The 19,715-nt window shown below is 35.3% G+C and overlaps 1 protein-coding gene across 4 annotated transcripts in view; it reads right to left on the bottom strand.

The window, feature by feature from the left end:
• ARHGAP39 (Rho GTPase activating protein 39) overlaps positions 1-19,715 on the bottom strand; it is a 350,961-nt gene that overhangs the window by 320,729 nt on the left and 10,517 nt on the right. The window contains exon 1 of one of the 4 annotated variants that reach the window (XM_074202987.1): positions 16,011-16,328. The exons of the other annotated variants lie outside the window; for them this stretch is intronic. The gene's annotated coding sequence lies outside the window, so the exon portion shown is untranslated. Of the gene's footprint in view, positions 1-16,010; positions 16,329-19,715 lie in introns of those variants that run through there. 4 annotated transcript variants of the gene reach the window in all.

Raw genomic sequence — 19,715 nt, 5'->3', positions numbered from 1 at the left:
ATACATCTAAATGCATGTCATAATCTAGGCAATAGATATTCTTCACATACTTGGTTTTTCCTGTGTGGATCAATAGGCCAATCACTTTTGACTGGATACGGGTTTCTTCCAGGAGGCTTGGAGGAATTTTGGAAATTCAGATCATGAAAACTGAGGAATCTGAGAAACTGGTTAAGTCAGATATTGGAGAAAGTGTCAATGTGCATGCTAAAATCCTCTAGTATAAGGACTTCAGTTGATGTAGAAGGACTGAGCCAGTCATTGAACTCACTGAGGAAGCTAAGTAACAGTCAACAATATTAGACTGAGGAGCAATCTTGATGATTTGAACGTAAAAAGGGCAAGACGATTCGAGAATCCGGAAGTATTGTTAGAAACATGATCAATTAAGTAGGAGACTGAATGAAAGTATAAACAAGAAACAGATGGTCAGAGATGCAGTATTATCAAGAGAGGCAGATCTCAGTGCAAGATAATGGAAAGAATGAGAAAGGAAAAAATTTAGGATGAGAGCATGTTTATTAATTATGAAAGAAGTATTCAAGAGATCACAGTGGCTACAGAAAGAAAAGAAAGTCTTGAATGGACTAAAGGTAGGGTATCTAAACAATAACTACCTTCAAATAGGACTGGATTGTGCCTGTTAGCCTGAGAGGGAAGGTCTATTACTAAATCAAGTCTGACCTTGGGTAAGTCATTTAGACCTCAGCATCTTCATTCCAAGGAGCCTGGATAACATAGCCTTGGAAGCCATTTCTAGAACTAGGACCCTATTAATCAAGTATTATATGCCAAAAAACAAGTCAGGTGCTGGGGATACAAGACAAAAACAAAAAGTTCAAGTTCTCAGAGTTTTACATTCTAACTAACCAAAGCATACATACATGATGGCTTTTTCCTATGGTGTTTACAATTTTAGAATTCATTCAGAATAATAGTAACAGCTGACATATTTTGCTTTAAGGTTTACAAATTACTTTAGCTACATTAAATCATTTGGTCCTCACAACAGTCTGAGGTATACACTATAGACAAAGTTAGCATTAAAGCTTTAAAAAGGAAAATTTTTATTTTCCCCAATATAAAGAAAACCTTCCTAACAACAATAATGTTCCTAACAACGTGTGAAAGTATAGATAACTGCTTCAGAAGTTAACAGGTTCTTTCCCTAGAGGTTCATAAATCTTGGTTAGATGAACTCTTATTATGAATGTGGTAGAAGGAATTTTCAGTCAAGTACAGGCTGCATAGATGGTCTCTGAGATTTCTTCCAACTGAGATTCTATGATTCCCTGAAATATTTGCTTATACTCTAGAATGCCTTTAAATCACTTCTTTATTCTCCTCTTCTCTAGCACATTCTATTTTTCTGTACTTGGGCTATTCAGTAGTTTCCCTAATTAAAAAAAATGCTTCTAATTATAATTAAAATAATTTACAAGTCTAGAGATGTTAATGAGTCATTTGTTGTTTCATGTTCTGGCAATTATTGCACCAGATAATCTTCCTGGACTCTGGAAAATATGAGTTCAAATCTAGTCTCAGGCACTTACTAGATATGTGACCCTGGGCAAATCACTTAACTTCTGTTTATGTTTTCCTCAACTGGAAAATGGAGATAACAACAGCATATCTCCCTAAGGAGTGATGTGAGGATCAGCTGATATAATATTTGCTATGTTTAGCACAGTACCTCACAAATAGTAGGAGCTATATAAAAGTTTATCCCTTAGGGGCAGCTAGGTGGCCCAGTGGATAGAGTACAGGCCCTGGAGTCAAGAGGACCTGAGTTCAAATCCAGTCTCAGACACTTAATAATTACCTAGCTGTGTGGCCTTAAGCAAGCCACTTAACCCCATTGCCTTGCAAAAACATTAAAAAAAAAAGCTTATCCCTACTTGCTCTGTTGTTACATAACAAAGGGACATGATCTCCTTGAAGATTAGCATAAGGTACAAAAATTTGGACCACATTTGACAGGAACTCAAAAATTTTGGCCTGTTACCTTCTAATCAAGCAACTGTTTAAGTAAGACTTTCCTATTAAGCAGGCACTATTGCTTAAAGGTTTCATTGCACCTTTCCTGCAGTAACAGCACTAGGGATTACCTAGCTCTCATCTTCTCTAATTACAGGTTTGCCAATTTATTCTGGTATATGATTTTTGGTATATAATTTAATGGCTCTATTAAGCAACAATGTGGGCAATTCCCTCAAACCCAACATCCTCCCATAAACCATACATTCATTCATAGGAAGACTACTCAATTTACTATGAGTCTTCTAGGTCTTTTGACATTACAAGGGTAGCAAGACAATCAATAGATATTATTCCTCAATACATAATTGTCTACTGGTCCACCTCCTCCATTATATAAATCTTTAATGATACTCTTTACTTGTTTCTTTCGGTGTATGTTTTTAACTCATAACAACTCATCAATTTCACTTTTTCTTCTATACTTTTTTCCCTCAGCAATAGCATTCAGAATAAAAGGCTTTGTCTGACCTAATGTTTTTGGAATATTATTTCATTATATGTGAATTATCTCCAATTGAGATTTCCCCAATTAATCAATTTCTGCATATCCAGAAACAATGTAATAAGTTTCAAATAAGACATAGGACAAGTCATCTATTTATTTCAACTTAAATGATTCATACTATAGTGGCTACATTCATTCACCAACAATTAATGGGCACCTACTATGTACAAGATATGAGGAACACAAAATGATGAGTATGACCCCTGTAATTTGAGTACTAATAATCTTTTCTTTGGTTCTACTGCTTTGTAATGCACTCAAAATAAGAGAAGCCAACATATACTGTTTTCCAATTACATACAATGATAGTTTCCAATTATTTTTTGCAAGGTTTTGAGTTTTACAATTTTCTTCCTTCCCTCCCCTCCTTCTCCCAAGAGAGGGCAATATGATATAAGCTTTTCATTTTCATCCATGATAAGCATAGATCAAAATTGAATGTGCTGCAAGAGAAGAATTATATTCAAAAGTAAGAAAACATTATGTTCGTCATGTCTTATAGAAGAACAATATTCCATCACAATCATATACCTAAATTTCTTCAGTCCTGCCTAACTGATGGGCATCCCTTTAATTTCCAAATCACTGACACTACAAAAAAAAAAAGTACTACGATATTTTTTACATCTAGATTCCTTTTCTTTTTAAAAAAAATCTCTTTGGGATAGACCTAGTAGTGGTATTGCTGTGTCAAAAAAGGGTATTGCATAGCTTGATATCCCTCTGGATGTAGTTTCAATTTGCTCTTAAAGAATGGCTGGATCAGGGGCAGCAAGGTGGCACAATGAATAAAGCACTAGCCCTGGAGTCAGAAGTACCTGAGTTCAAATCCAATCTCAGACACTTAATAATTGCCTAGCTGTGTGACACTGGGCAAGAAGAAATTAAAAGAAAAAAAAAAAAAGAATGGCTGGATCAGTTTACCACACCATCAGCAGTGCATGAGTGTACCAATTTTCCCACACCTCCTCCAACACTTGTCATTTCCCTTTTCTATCATTTTAATACAATATAATTGGCTTTCTTGAGAGTTTTTGAAGTTCCATTTTATTGTGGCTCTTCAAACTATTGAGTTTAGATGACCATTTTTCAAATATGTTATTAATGGAGTAGATAAGACAGTAACTGAAGTCCTTTACAAGTCAAATTCTCTAATACTCTAAAAAACAACATATTCATTCATTCCAAAGTGGAATTTCAATGAAATATTTTCACAATACTTATCTCACACTTATGTGCTTCACTTTTACACTACAAACTGCGCTTATAGAGAAAAAAGAAATTGAATGCTTATAATTATGACCAAACTTGCCCCTGAAGAAGAAATGTAAGTATGAAGCTCCCTTCCTTCTCTGAATCTCAAAAACTATAGATAGACAACACTGTAAATGGAGGATCTATCTGATATATTAGTTTAGTTCTATTGAACTGCCTTTTTCCTGCTTACTTTTTTTTTAAATGAAGGACAAGGGAAGCAAACAAAAACTAGAAAATTAAGGTGATGTAAAAACAAAGGTATCAAATATGTGAGACTTTTTAAAAGTCTGTAACCAAAAATGTATGTCAAATATACAGCATTTTCTTAAATTAAAACCAATTTATTTAAAATTTCATAACATAGAAGGTTTGATGTAGATAGGGAACTAAAAATAGATATTCTAATTCTGGTTTGAAGTGAGCCTGTCTCTCTCTCTCTTTCTCTCTCATAAGGTGATCAATGCATTGGTATTCTGTAAATAAATGAGTTAATGACAATAAGAAAGATTCACTGTGAACAATAAGGTCCTCCATATATCCTGTTATGGAAAGCACTGCAGGGCCTTCTAGAAGAAATTCATAACACTTAAAATATGTTGGCCTAACCATCAACACAGAAAAGGCCAAGTGCATGCAACATATTCACAAGCCTAGATTATAACATGCATTTGTTTGAAGAACCTGTGGAGTTCATCACTATGTATACCTAGAATAGACCATAAATTTGGACAACAAACTGGACTTGTAAGGTGAACAAGAGGAAGAAAAGGTCTTATAAAAACTTCAGTTATTTTAACGATTCCCCTAGTTTTCTCCCCAAAAAAGAGTTCCGTTTTTTTAATCGACATTATATCAATACTACTATGTATCAGCAAAAAAAAAATGCAAAAGTATCCAATGAAATGAAAATATCACATAGAGAAGACAATAAAGAGGAACATGGTGGGTATGAATAGACTTCAATAAATAACCAAAAAAGAATAATGTAAGCAAAAGATACCACAAAAGGAGCTTTCCAGTAGCCAATCCTGGGGATCTATGCTTAATTAAAATTTTTATTAACTTGGATAAAAACACAGATAGGATGCTTATTAAATTTGAAAAAAAACAGGAGAAATAGTTAAAACATTAGATCACAAAATAAGTATTCAAAAAATGCCTTACAGGCTTGATCAAACTAAATCTAATAAGATGAAATTTAATAAGGACAAATGGGAAACTTTACATTTGTAAAAAATGTTAACATAAAAGCAAGCATAAACTGGAAGAACTGTGGGCAGCAATTTCTCTAAAAAGAATCTTAAGTTTTTTTCAATGAAGAGCTAGTTCAATATGAATCAACACTTTTGAGAGGTCAACCTAAACTATAATAAAAATCTAAGACTACATTAAGAGGGGAATTGTGTGCACAGCTAAGGATGTGTTTCTTGTACACTGTTCTGTGACCTAGGTAGACCATGTCAGGAGCACAGTTTAGAAAAGACACTAAGAAGTTAAGGTTCATCTAGAGGAAGGCAACCGGGATGATGATAAATCATGTCACTTGTGATTTGGTTGAAAAAACAAGGGCTATTTAGCCTGACAGAGAGATGACTTAAGTGGGGAAATAATGGCTACATTAAAATAACTGAAGGACACTCACACAGAGATATTAGCCTTGTTTATGGCGCCAAAGGACAAAACTAGTAGACCCGGGTAAAGGCTAAAAAGAGGCAAACTAAGAGTGGAAAAGGGAAATATTCAAAATATAAAATGAGCTGCTTTAGGCTGATCCCAGACAGGGAATCAGAATACTCTATGCCATTTTCTAAATTGTCATTACTTACTCCCATCACAAAGTGGCCTCTGCTTCTTTGAGATCACTTTGGTCTAAGAGTATCACCTAATCCCTATTCTGGTGGGGTTGTGTAAACCTAGGATATTCTAATCCTTTCTCAGTGAGGTCAGTAGTTGACTCAATCTTTCTCTCCACTTCCAATTCTTTAACTATAAATGTTGAAGTTACCTCAAAGACACAAAAAACTCAGGTCTTCAATCTTTTCAACTAGTATAACCTACTTCACTATAAAAAAGTGGCCTAGCTACACAAAAACAAGATTATAACTTTGATCTTGTCACTAAAAGAAGATGGCTTAACTCGGTTCTCCCTGTGCTACTGATGCTCATAGCCTGCCAAACTCCAATCCTGAATTGTTTCCATCACCTGCCTCTTTCATACCTACTCACATATTGCTGAAAGGAAAATAAATCTTAAAACCCTGATGAGTGGATAGCCATTATAAACTTATATACCCCAATCTCAACTGAATCGACCCTGTAAAAAGGCACTTCTTCTACTCCTCCATAATGGATTCTCTCTCCTATCACAACAGTGATCATTCCAAACCTTTTCTTCTCAAAGAAACTCTCCTCTGAAATTCCTAAATGAGGACTTCACCTGATATTTCTCATATCCTCAATTCACATCCCTTAACAAATCCCAACTATTTTTTCCTTTACTCCCATCTCTGAACAAATAGTTTTCTTTTACCAAGATTCAACTCCCTCACACATAACCTTGCAGCTTTTCTCATCTTCACCAGGTCTCCCCTCCCCCAAAAAAAGAAAGAGAAGAAAAAACTGTATATGATTCACGGCTTCATATGCAGTGCTTTTTATTTTCTAGTCTTCTTTGTTTGTGGTTTCCAGGTCTATAGTTCTACTGAAAAAGGAAATTTATTTTAAATTTAATAAATCAATCCTCCTAAAACTTATGGTACAAAACTATGACCAATTTTCTTGTTCTTTATTCCAAATTCAAGGAATCAGAAGATATTTTCTTTTAATGATCCCGTCAAACAAAAAACTAACTACAAAGCTTAGAAAACACTGCAACTAGTAATTTCTTCTTGTTACTGAGAATCTGGTCTAGAACAGAAATCTCCCTTGTTGATTCCTCTATCTTTAAAGGATGAAATTGTCACTAAAACAAACTAAAACATTCTAAAAGAAACAGACAGACTGACTGACTTAGAAGATGTCTGGATAATTAAAATTCTCATCACTATTATATTAAATCTCCATGACAGGCCTGTGATGTTTCTTGAACTGCTCATTCTTCTTTATGTTTAAGTGTTCTGTAGAATACTCTGTTAGCAAAATTGTTTGTCCATCCATTGATCATCCTCCAAATGCTCTCCCCTACAGTTAAGAGCATGGAACATGGAGTTAATAAGACCTGAGTTCAATATATAACCTCCCAAAACTTAATAGTTGTGTGACCCTGGACAAGTCACTTCCCTCTCTGTGCCTCAGTTTCCTCATCTGTCAAATGGGAATAATAATGTCAGTCACTTCCCAGGATAGCTGCAGGGATGAGATAATATTTGCCAAGTGCTATTTAAGCACTATCATCCTTTCAGTCACCCAGGTTCTCATATTCAACTACCTCTCTCCTCCTACCATACATCTCATGAGTTACCAGAATCTTGTAGATTTTACTGTGCAGTACATCTTCCATCCTTCTCCTCTCCACTTATACAGTCACCATCTTAATTGAGACCCTATCATCTCTCTCCCAGATTATTATGATAACCCCCTAATTATTCTTTCTCCCACTAGTTTGATTCCTCTAATCTATCTTCCACTCAGCTACCAGTGATGAGTTACACAGATGTTTGGGGAAGACTACTACCTCTGACAACCACCTTTCACCCCACTCTCAGCTGTGGTTCCAAGAAGATGTAGTATACACAGCAGCCACATCAGTGTAAAATTGTTTCAGTAGAGGACTAAACCAGGCTGAGGATAACCAACAAGCCTCAAAATTGTTAGTGACTCCTAAGTGTCGAGATGAAGGACATGAGGTATGTTATAAAGCAATCTGGGACAAAACTAGTGCTTAGGTTACAGAAGAGTATGTTCTGTTCTTGAGTGTCAACACAAGCCTTCCCTTCAACCACCATCAATTTCCTCAGCCCTAAAAGGTGGTTATATAATGGTTTGTACAGTAATAAATATTAAGCTTTTAAAATTATTAAGATCTTAAAAAAAAGTTAGAGTATCTACCCCAAGCATGTGAAAACTTCCTCCAATGGAATAGGATTTGCTTCAATGATCACAAAGTCAGCTGAAGCAGGTGCCATCAAGTACGTAAAGTAACCACAACAAAGATGTAAAGGCCATCCAAAGTCATCACCAGGCATCCCCACTTTTGTCTTGCCACTAGACTTTGAAAGAGAGAGAGGTTGACAATTTTGTGTCATTTTGCTTCCCCTAAATCCAATATTATGCACAAATCAATCAAAAGATATCAACCATGTCATTTCATCATTTTTACCTACCTCAAAGTCCTGCCATGACAAGCAAGTGACAAAAGAACTAGGTCACAATTTTGCATACAGGCAGGACAGACCATAAGGTCATCTTCTAACTGGACTGAAACAACAGTGGGATTTGGCAGCTCCATTGGTGTTTAAGCAGCTCTTTTTTTTTTGAAATACTAAACTACTCACTTCCTGGAGTAAGGAAGGGGCTAGAAAAGCCCTAAAGGCTTCCTGTTTCACCTACTCTAACCCTGGTCTGCTTACCAAATGGAGATCCTATCGTGTAATCAAAATAAAAAAAAAAAACCTGTGCGAAACCTTTTGCAAAGATAATTCTACTCACTAAAGGTACATGTAATATGTACATACTTATAGACAACAAGAAATACAGTAGACCTGAAGGATGAACTATTCTTGTTAGAGAATGCAGCAGGTATATCACATCCAAAAAAGCAGCTCTGAGTGAAACAAGGCTGGTAAATGAAGGTCAGCTTACAAAAGTTTTTCTGGAAGGGCTTGGTTAGTTGGTTCTTGTCCTTCATTATCTAAGAAGACCAAAGTGAAAGCACTATGTTTGAGACAAATTACAAAGTGTCCAACTTTGGCTGATTGGACCAATATGAGCCTGGAATGCCTATCACAGGTCCATCCAAATAGTCCATTTGAACAGCTGAAGTGGGTACTTTCCTCCAAGTTGCTTCAATTCCGTCCTGCTCATAGAGCACAGCACCCTCATTGCCCTCAGGCAAGCCATATTGTGCAAGCTCTTAAAAAGAGACCTTCAGAGTGTTCCAGTATCGCTTCTTCTGATAGTCTTTTTGGCAAGCATACTCTGGTATTCTAATAACATGGCCAGACCATCCTAGTTGTACTCTCTGTAGTTGGAATGCTAGGTAGTTTAGTTCAAGAAAGGACCTCACTGTCTGGTATCTTCTCCTGCCAGGTGATCTTTAGAGTTTTCCTAAGACAATTTAAATGGAAGTGATTCAGTTTTCTGACATGGCTGGTAGACTGTCCAAATTTCACAGTCATATAGCAATGAGGTCAAAATAATGGCAGTGTAGACCTTCAGTTGGGTAGTCAGTCTAAAACCTCTTCTCTCCCACACTTTCTGCCAGAGTCTCCCATATACTGAGCTAGCTCTGGCAATAAGTGCATCAACCTCATGGTCAATATGTACCTCCCTTGAAAGGACACTGCCAAGATAAGTGAACTTGTCCACAATACTCAAAACTTCTCCAGTTTCTGTAACCAATGGTTCCATATATGGATGGTATTGTTCTGGCTGATGGAGCAACTATTTTCCGGGTGTTAATTGTTGGACAAAAATTAGCACAAGCAGCAGAGAATCGATCCACACTTTGTTGCATGTCAGTTTCTGAGGCTGCATTGAGTGTACAATTATCTGCAAAAAGAAGCTCATGCACCAACACTCCCTCTACTTTGACTTGGTTTGTAGCCTTTCAAGTTGAAGAATTTGCTATCAGTGTGGTAGCTGACCTTGATGTCACATTCATCCTCAGGGAAGACTGAGCGACTGAAGTGATGGGGAATGCCATGAAGTTGGCGTAGTTTTGCATTCAAAACTAATCTAGTCAATAAGTTTATATGACTCCCCAAAGAAGCAAATAACAGGCTTATGACAATGTAATCCATCATCAATGGGTATGCTCCTATCATGATAAGCCCTAATAAAAGTCAAAAAATTTTTATAAAGGTCTTCAGACTCTCATCATCACTGTGCCAAAAAAGGACAAGCCTGTAATTCTGGGCGACTTTAATGCCAGACATGGCAAGGAGTTCAAGGAAAAAATGGAATCAGAAAAGGCAACAATAGTCATCTACAACTGAAGACTTGTGTATCTCATGCTTCATCACCAATAAAACTAGAAGCAAATGCTGGCATTTAAGAGACTATGTCGGTACAGCTAGGTGGCACAGTGGATAGAGCACCAACCCTGGAGTCAGGAGTACCTGAGTTCCAATTAGACACTTAATAACTACCTATTTGTGTGGTCTTGGGCAAGCCACTTAACCCCATTTGCCTTGCAAAAACCTAAAAAAAAAATTCAAACTTTTTTTGTTGTCCTTAAGTTTTCTCCAACAGCATCCATGCATTCTGAGTTTTATTCTTTGGGGGATTTTTGAAAGGTAATTGGAGTTATGTGACATGTCCAGGGTCATACAGTTAGAAAGTATCTGAGGCAACATTTGAACATGGTCCTCCTGACTCCAGACCTGCTCTATCCACTGCACCACCTACTTCCCCCTGTGGTTCTAGTCTTACAGGACTGAACAAAGATTGTGTATTCAACCACCATTACCTGTCCTTATTTACACCGTCTGTATATATCTTTTAAGTTAATAAATTCCCTATGCATTCACATCTCTTTAGAAAGCTCCTCCCACTCCTCCATAGATTTATCTTCATGCCTTCAGAACTTTATTTTTCAAAGTTCCTAACCCTCCTGGACTGTGAAATTTCCCCTGTAGAACTTCAGTCCATGAGATTTTATCTTTCTCTGAATCCTTTGAAATCTGGTCTTCTGGAGTTTCCCATCCCTCATTATCACAAATCCTAGGGTAGACTGTCATTTCCCCACAGGTTTCCATCATTTTCACCCCAAAAAAGTTTTTTGTTGTTGGTGATAATAAGATCCAAAATAGAATTTTCCTTTATTTAACTTAAAAATTTTGATAATTATCATTAGAAACAAGTCAAGAAATTATTAGCTTCTCTGTTTTCGATATGTCCAGGAGACTTTCAAATAAATAAAGACTACACACCCCCTCCCCCAGTATATATTACTATTTATCAGGCCATCACACCTGGCTTGTTATTTCTTTGCAGTTAACCTTATCTACTTGCTCAATCTTAACAGCTGCTCTCAAAGTGTGATCATAGACCTCTGGATCCTCTCTTGAAATCTTTTCAGAAAAGATTATTTGCCTTTTAAAATTCTTTTTCATATCTATATGAGACCATATTTTTGTATAGCTATGAGATATATCTGTATGAGACAAGATTTTCTTCAAAAACTTCAACCAAAATACCTATCTTCTAGTAAATTAGACATTAAAGAGGCTTTCAAAACCATGTAAAATAATCCCACTCTTCTCCCTTGTTTTGGAAAAGTTCTTTTTCTTTAAAAATGTTATATGTGTAAACATATAATGGATTTATTGTTATTTTAAGTGAATCAATAAATAAAATTTTGAAACCTTACATTTTATTTCTAATGATTACAGTCAACATGTTTTTATAACCTACATAAACAAAAACTCTTTGGAATCTTCAATTAGAGTGTAATAAGGGCCTTGAAATCAAAAAGTTTGGAAATTCTTGGTCTTTAATATGCCCTGATGGAACTATCACTTCTGTCACTACTTCCATTGATCTGTACCCAAATGTTTTCCAACCTGCTTCCATCATTTGGTTCCTACATTTCTTTGGATATGTAAATGTGAAGATAAAAATATGTGAACATGGTATGTTTCTAATGTACAATGCTACTCCACTTAATCTCCTTTTTTCCTATATTTTAATTTTTAAATAAATGTCCTCATGGAGCTGTTTTACCGATCATGCTTCTTACCCAAAAAAGTCTGAAGGAAATCAAGAAGATAAAATTGCATTTTTGCAGTAGTGTTTGTTTCATCTTGCTTATTAGACTTATTTTGAGTACTTCTATATTTGAGGTTTTACAGGTCTTGTTATTCACGTTCTAGGATTTTGTCTCCTGTGAATTTCTCAGCATATATGCCACTATTTTTCAGACACTCTTGCTACTCTCTATAGTTAATATCCTTAAACTCGGGTCCATGTATAGATTTCATGGGGTTTGTGCACCTGGACAGGAAATAGTAACATCTTTATTTTCAACAACCTTTAGCTTCCTTTGTAATCCTATGCATTTTTATATATTATTATGATCAGTCAACAGGTTTTATCAGACTGACAAAGAGTTCTATGACACAAAAGGGTTAAAGAATCTGTGTTCTACCATGTCTGGGTTGGTGGGTTTATGTGAGTAGTTTTTCCCTTTATTCCAAACCTTTAATTGTAATTACATGTCAATTTATTTTTAACAGCCTCTGTTACATGGTCTGACCAAGACCTGTCTTTTGTATATTATAAACTATCATCCAGAAATATAAATCCTATTCTCAGATACCATCTTCTTAAGTAATTATTCATTTCCCAAATCTGCTTCTCTCTTTTGTAGTCCTTGCCTTCAATTGTGCCTGATGATAAGATTATCACCTATGAGTACAAGGTCTTCAATTAAAGGCATGAGTCTTTAGCTGTGCTTTCTAGATTTCTTCTGGCAGTATAATTTGTGCCCTCATGAATCACCAGAGGACTCATTTTTGCAGCTGGTTACCCTGAAGTTAAGCCATAGAGGATCTTTAACTCAATCTTTTTCTCTTTGCTTATTTCTTTCTCTTGCCTTTTCCTAGTCTTCCTTACCTAGAAGTAAGGTAGACAGGTGGTAAAATGTATGAACTGCTGGGTCTGTTTCCTCAAATATAAAATGGGGATAATTACAGCATTACTCCCAGGTGTTGTATAGCACAGTGCCTGGCACCAGTAAGCTCTTAAATGCCAATTTCCTCTCTTTCTCACTAGTTCTATTAAACACTCTAAGCTCCAGCTCCTTTCCTTTTCTTCACTTCTCAAATCCTCCCAAATGTCCTCCCCCATTTCAATCTCAAGTGCCTCCCTCAAATTTTAAAAACCCTTCAAACTATCTCTACCCTCCACATCCTTTCTCCTGATCCTTCCGCTCATTTACTCCCCCCTCTGCCTCTTTCTGCTCTCACAAAAGTCACAAGCCAACATGGATTCATAAGCCAACATAGATTCGTATTCCTAACAGTAAATAGTCTTCTTTCCAATGTTCTCATCACTGGACCCCAAGTCAAAAGAAAGAGGTTGTTATTCTTTCAACCTCTGCCACCTCCCCACAAAAAAAAAATCTAAAATACTCCGAAAATTACAGGAAGTACACCTTTATTCTATGTACTGAAAGCTTCCTGAAGTCAGGGAATTTCCTTATTTTTTTTAATATGGTCCATAGTATTTCAGCACAGTACTTCTGCATTCTCCAAGACCTCTAAAAACCCAAACTGAGTAATTGCTGCCATTCTTACATTTCACTTCTGGTTTTATGTGCCATATTTTATGAAATATTCATCTATAAGCAAAAAACCTAAAAACTTCAGGTCTGAAGTAAGACCCAAGATCAAAAACCTAAAACTTCAAGACAATTCATCCTTTTTAAAAACTGACATGTAGCTAGTTAAAATACTTGGCAGTAAATGATTAAATAATATTAACAGACAAAATGTCATTGTAATTAGCAGTACATTCTCCTTTAGGGGAAAAAAAAGCACAAGGAAATCCTAAAATGTACAACACTCCCTTCAAGTTAATAATTTAATAATTAAAACTACTAAAATCGGAGAAAATAAGAATTCCAAAAGGGAAAAAAATACATCTTATTTTAAATACTTCAATAAAAACAACTGAAAAATTCTACATCATGGTTCTGAATTAAGTACTGAAGACCCTGAAACATCCCATTTGGCCAATAATTTCTCTCATAGGACTTATGAGCTCAATTTGTTCTATGTTAATTTCACCTATAGGGTTCAACATAAAGTGTTCTTTAGTTGTTTCTTATGTGTTCTTGTTCCTCAACTAGACTGTAAACTTTCTGAGAGTAGAAAATAAGTAATTTCTTTTGTGCTTCCCCACAAGTGCCTTACAAATAAAAAGTATTCACATTCAAGCAATGAGAGATAGCTTAACTTTGTGAAATGAAAATGGCCTCTGTTATGTGCCCCTAGGAAAGCATTTAACCTCTCAGAGACCCAGGCATCTCTCTGACTATAAACTGCAGGATAGCTGAAAATCTGTATTACCCTAGGAAATCACCACACCATTGAAAAAACAACTTCAGATCAGTCAAAAGGTATTTTGTTAATTTAAATAAGTCTCAAGAAATGTCTCAAAATGAGGAAATTCCAAACACTAGGAGTTGTAGAACCAGGACCAAAATTTAAGACTACCTTGAAAGACTAAGTTGCATCAATTTACACAATTCATTTTTTATTATGTAAGCAAGAGGAAAATCTGTATTTCAAAATAAAATTACATCTGCTTATAATCTGCATTTAAAGTAAAACATTGGGGTGGCTAGGTGGCCTAGTGGATAAAGCACCAGCCCTGGAGTCAGGAGTACCTGGGTTCAAATCCAGTCCCAGACACTTAGTAATTACCTAGCTGTGTGGCCTTGGGTAAGCCACTTTAACCCCGTTTGCCTTGCAAAAACCTAAATATATATATATATATATATATATATATATATATATATATATATATATAATATATATATATATATATTTCCTTAAAATCACTTATACAGGAATCACATTTTGCAAACTTATTTGACACATATTTGCCATTAACAGGTTTTCTGCAAATGAAGTATACAACTGGGATCTAGTTCCATCATTCTGAGTCAGGGAAGTTGACATGGTCAGACCTGAGGCTTTAGGAAGATTAATTTGAGAGCTGAATTTTAAAAGATAGCTATGATAGGGAGAGACCTGTGGTCGAGAGAGTAATAGACTACTACAACAGTCTGGTAGTATTGTCAGAAAAGAGTGGGACATATATACATGAGAAGTGTTACAAATGAAAAATTGACAGACCTTGAAAACAGATTGGATCTGGGAAATGAAGACGAGTTGAGGATGACACCAAGGCTTCAAACATGGCTAACTGGAAGAAGAATGGTGCCCTGCCACAGTAATATGACATTCATGATATCTGATAGGCAGTTAGAGATTTTAAAAAGGGGGGGGGGGGGAGATCAAGAAAGAAAAAAGAGATTTGGAAATTATCACCAGTAACTCTGTAGAAAGTTTTCATTGAATGAGGAAGTCTGAAGTAAGACCAAAGTAAAGATCAAAGAATGTTAAATAAAATTGCCACAAGTTATAATGTATCCTTTGTTGAATAGTGGTTTCATGAGCTTCAGTACTATATCTGTAGGTAGGTACACTGGTTTCAGTGTTTAAAGTAGCGTCTTTTATCAAGTTAAGAAATTTGTTGGACAAGTATTTGTTTTCATTGCATACTGCCAACCCAAATCTGTCTGGTTGATTTAGCAGATAGTGAATAATCTACAGCATGTTTTGCAAAGCAACAATTGCTCATGAACCATTATATATATATATATATATATATATATATATATATATATATATATATATATATATATATATATATATATATCTATATATATATATATATATCAGAAATAAATACTTTAAATAAAAAGAATTCCACAGTGAGGATGCTAAATAAAACTTACCCTCAGGTAGATTTTGCTTTCTTTAAGTTTTCAAGACAAAGTGGAGGTACCTCCTCATTTAGAAACTGATTATATGGAATAGTTTTATTGAACAAGATACCCTGAAAATGCACACTTCATATACTTTTTATTGGTAGGTTTTATTCCACTGAAAGTGCCACAAAGATCAATAGGTCCAGTGAATCTTTCTAATTAAACAAATGTAATGGATCAGTAAGCATTTCCTTTTACTTGTAGGCCCTCAGCATTTATACATTTCTCAGTTTCTCAGAGCATTGACTCACTAAATAAATCTGAAAAATAGAAACTAAACTTATCTCAATGACAGATTGTAGAATATTCATGCAGTTGAGTCAGATCAAAGTCTGATAATATTTAGCTGTTGCAAGTATCCTCACACTTCGTGAGAAACAGCAGCCCATTGCTAAGAACAATCTTTACGTTCATTAATTGTGGCTCTTAGTCTCTTTGTGGTTAACTTGGATCCAATAAGAACCATTTTGTTCATTTGTTTATTACCTTTTGGAATGTCAGCTCTTGAAGGAATTTGAATGCTGAATTCATCATGATTACTGGAATCAGATGACTTTTTTTCTCTCTGTTTAACACATTGAAATGTCATTAAATTCACTACCTAAAAGTTCACTATTGGATAAGTTACTATATAGGATATTTTTAATTTAGTTTTAAAATATCTTCAGCAGAGTCTCAGGTATTTTATCAAGAAGGATGCAACAAAGCTATACGATTATGATAAATAATATAAATTCTTAAATTATTCTTATATATCAAAGTATAAATTCTTAAAATGTGAAAAACCAGAAGAATAAAATTATCAAAATAGTAGAAATTATATACAAGGGTAAATATTTATTTTATTATTCACAAGGTTGGAAAATATTTGATGAATTCTACTGATCCTCCAAAAAGAAAAGACAAAAAAAAAAAGGCAAAGACCCAATAGAAATAAATGTAGGAAAATTTCCTCTTATTTACAACAAAAGTATAAAAGGTTTAAGCAGATGTTTCATATGATGCACCTAATCCTTATAGGTAGAAAATTTTTATTTCAGAATCCGAAAAGTCTGTGGAATGCCAACAAACACTGATAACAAAAATATAGAAAAAAATGATAAAGAAACACTTCAAGTATCTAAAATAGTTGCATCAACCGACACACCGGGTTCCTATGTTAATTTCATTCAACAGGTATCTTTTATGAAAATACTGCTTGCAAAGTATTTCCTGTAAAGAATCTTTTCAAGAGAAAAAACTATATATACCCTTCCATAATTCATGGGGCTTTTAAAAGTCCATTTCCTGTAAGGAATGCTTTCATAATCAGAAATGGGACAATAATACTCCTCCCTTTGCTTGAGCACACTTTTTTAAATGACTTTTGAATTCACTCTTACACACACACACACACACCACCCCAAATACACACACCCCCAATCTATCTGATCTACTATTCATAACTAATGGAAATCTACAAATGCTTAGAATAATCTTCCCCAAAGCAGTCTGGCCATGTTATATACCCCTTCTGAAAAATCTTCAAAGTCGTTTGTCACCCTTAAAATCCTCCATAACCTGACTACAACTTACATTAATTCTCTCCCTTCACTGCATCAAAACTATAAAACCGTTCCCCGAACTAAATTTCAAATCTCCCATCTCCTCATTTGAATACTGTCCTCCAAGCCCGGCCTGCCTCACTTCTCTCAGAATGCTAAGCTTTTAAAGCCTTAGATTAGGTGTATCTACTAATTACTCAAGTTTAATTTAATCTCTCAAAGTTGTTTTCTCCCTTCCTCATGCTGTATCTGACAACTTTCCAATAACCAACTTCCCTGATGGGAAGAACTCTTCCATTTTTGCCTCTCTACTTCTTACCAGCCTCAAATCATTCTGGCTCTCAATAAGTGGTCAACAACAGATCCCAGTCAAGCCCTACTTGGGGTCACTATTTGGTTTAAGATTTACTCAGTGAAGTAAATAGCAATTGTTTTTGTTATGATCAGAAACCAAGAAGGTCTTCCCCTCTCAGACTGATTTTTTTTTAAATAAGGTAAAAGAGGCCATTCTTTTTTTCATTTCTTTCTTACCTAGCCTAGATCACTGAATTGGCGTTGTCTCACTCAAACTGAGAGACCTGTTAAGACCTTACCTTAAAAAGGTCAAGGTCTGCCACTGCATCCAGGGCCATCTCCAGTCATCCTGACTCATCTCTGGCCACTGAACCCAGATGGAGCCAAAAGAGAAGTCAGGTTGGTGACTTTACACAGCCCTCCCTCATTTAAATCCAATTCACTTGCATGTCATGACACCACAACCCTAATGTCATAGTCCTCTTCAAGAACAAAGGACAAATAACAACTCTCAATAATCAGGAGAATTCTGTGCAAACAGAAGGTACTTAATAAATGTTTTTTAAGTTATTCATTATGTAGCCAATAGTATGAAATAATATCTAAACTATTTGAATACATTAATGCTATTTAATTATGATAAAAAAAATCTAGCAATACACAAGAAAAATAATTAAAATAGGGGCAGCTAGGTGGCACAGTGGATAGAGCACTGGCCCTGGAGTCAGGAGGATCTGAGTTCAAATCCATCCTCAGACACTTAATAATTGCTGTGTGACTTTAGGCAAGTCATTTGATCCCACTGCCTTAAATTAAAAAAAAAATTAATTAAAATAATCACACACTTTGATCCAATAACTTCATTTTCAGAAATAGACCCTAAAAATGTCAAGGTTTCTTAAACCTTCTTTATTGACAGCAAGCTAGTCTATTGAACAGAATACTGGTCAGGAAGACCTGAATTCAAATCCTGCCTGCTTCAATTCTAGAAAGTTGCTATAGCCACTTACTATTAAATGACTCTGGGCAAGTCTCAGCCTCTCAAACCTCTCAGACTCAGTTCTCTCATCTGTTAAATGGGGACAGCAGCAACTACCACACTGGGTTATTGTAAGGATCAAATAAGATAGTATGAATAAAGCACTTCACAACCCTAAAATGCTATACTAAAGTTAGTTGTTCAAAGATACTCATAAAAGCATTACACATTATTGCAAAAAACTAAAACAACATAACCGTCCCAATGGTCCAGGGTTGTATTATGTGATAGAAAGTTATGATGCAATTAAAAAGAATAAGTAGGAGAAATATAAAAGAATCTTGAAAGACATTTATGTAATAATGTAAAGAAAAATTAAGAGAATTAGAAAAATGGATTACACTCTATCTGTGACCAGAGATGGCAAGAATAAAAGTAAAGAGTCAACAAAATAAGTGATGAGGACATAGAATAGACAGAAAATTGGTTATGGTACTTTACACATTAAGATTAAGTATTTACCAATCAAGTTTGGTATTTTGCATTGATACATAATATTAATTTTACATAAAACTTTTTTTTTAAACCAATGAGCTTGGAAGCTCATCTGGACTAACAAAAGGTGAAGTATCTCAAAAGGAATAAGGAAAAAAAAATTGGAAAGTCCAGCAGTCGTTCACTTGTTTCATGCTCTTCATGACCAAATATGGGGTTTTCTTGGCAAAGATACTGGAGCGGTTTTCCATTTCCTTCTTTGATTCATTTTACATATGAGGCAAACAGGGTTAGTGACTTGCCCAGGGTTTTGTTGACTTCTGGCCCTATTCATTGCACCACCCAACTGCTCACTGTTACTCACAACTGTATATTAACAACTCAAGTCATAGGTTTTCTTTTTTTTTTTTTAGGCTTTTTTGCAAGGCAATGAGGTTAAATGGCTTGCCCAAGGCCACACAGCTAGGTAATCATTGTTAAGTGTCTGAGACCAGATTTGAACTCAGGTACTCCTGACTCCAAGGCCAGTGCTCTATCCACTGCGCCACCTAGCTGACCCCCTAGGTTTTCCTAATAGCTTCTTTCTTGGATTTGGTCTCTAGGAACTTCTAGGAAGGGAGGAAGATGGGGGTGGGGGGGAGAATGAGAATGTTTTGGTTTTTAAGCCCTATTCCTTTATATTTCAAACTTTTTTATATTTATATTTAAAACCAAACTTAACATTTTCCTGGCTCCCAGAAGTCAGACTGACTCCCGATTCCTGATAATATTCATCAATCTTCCAACCACCACTGAATGTGAAACTTCACATCCAGTTACCAAAATTTGTCAGATCTTCCATCAAAAGAAAATTTTTTTTTTAAATTTATAAAGCATTAC

The sequence above is a fragment of the Macrotis lagotis genome, chromosome X, assembly GCF_037893015.1.
Source record: "Macrotis lagotis isolate mMagLag1 chromosome X, bilby.v1.9.chrom.fasta, whole genome shotgun sequence".
NCBI classification, from domain to species: domain Eukaryota; kingdom Metazoa; phylum Chordata; class Mammalia; order Peramelemorphia; family Peramelidae; genus Macrotis; species Macrotis lagotis.
The sequence above is the reverse complement of the archived record's forward strand: the minus strand, read 5'-3'. Positions and strand labels throughout refer to the sequence as shown.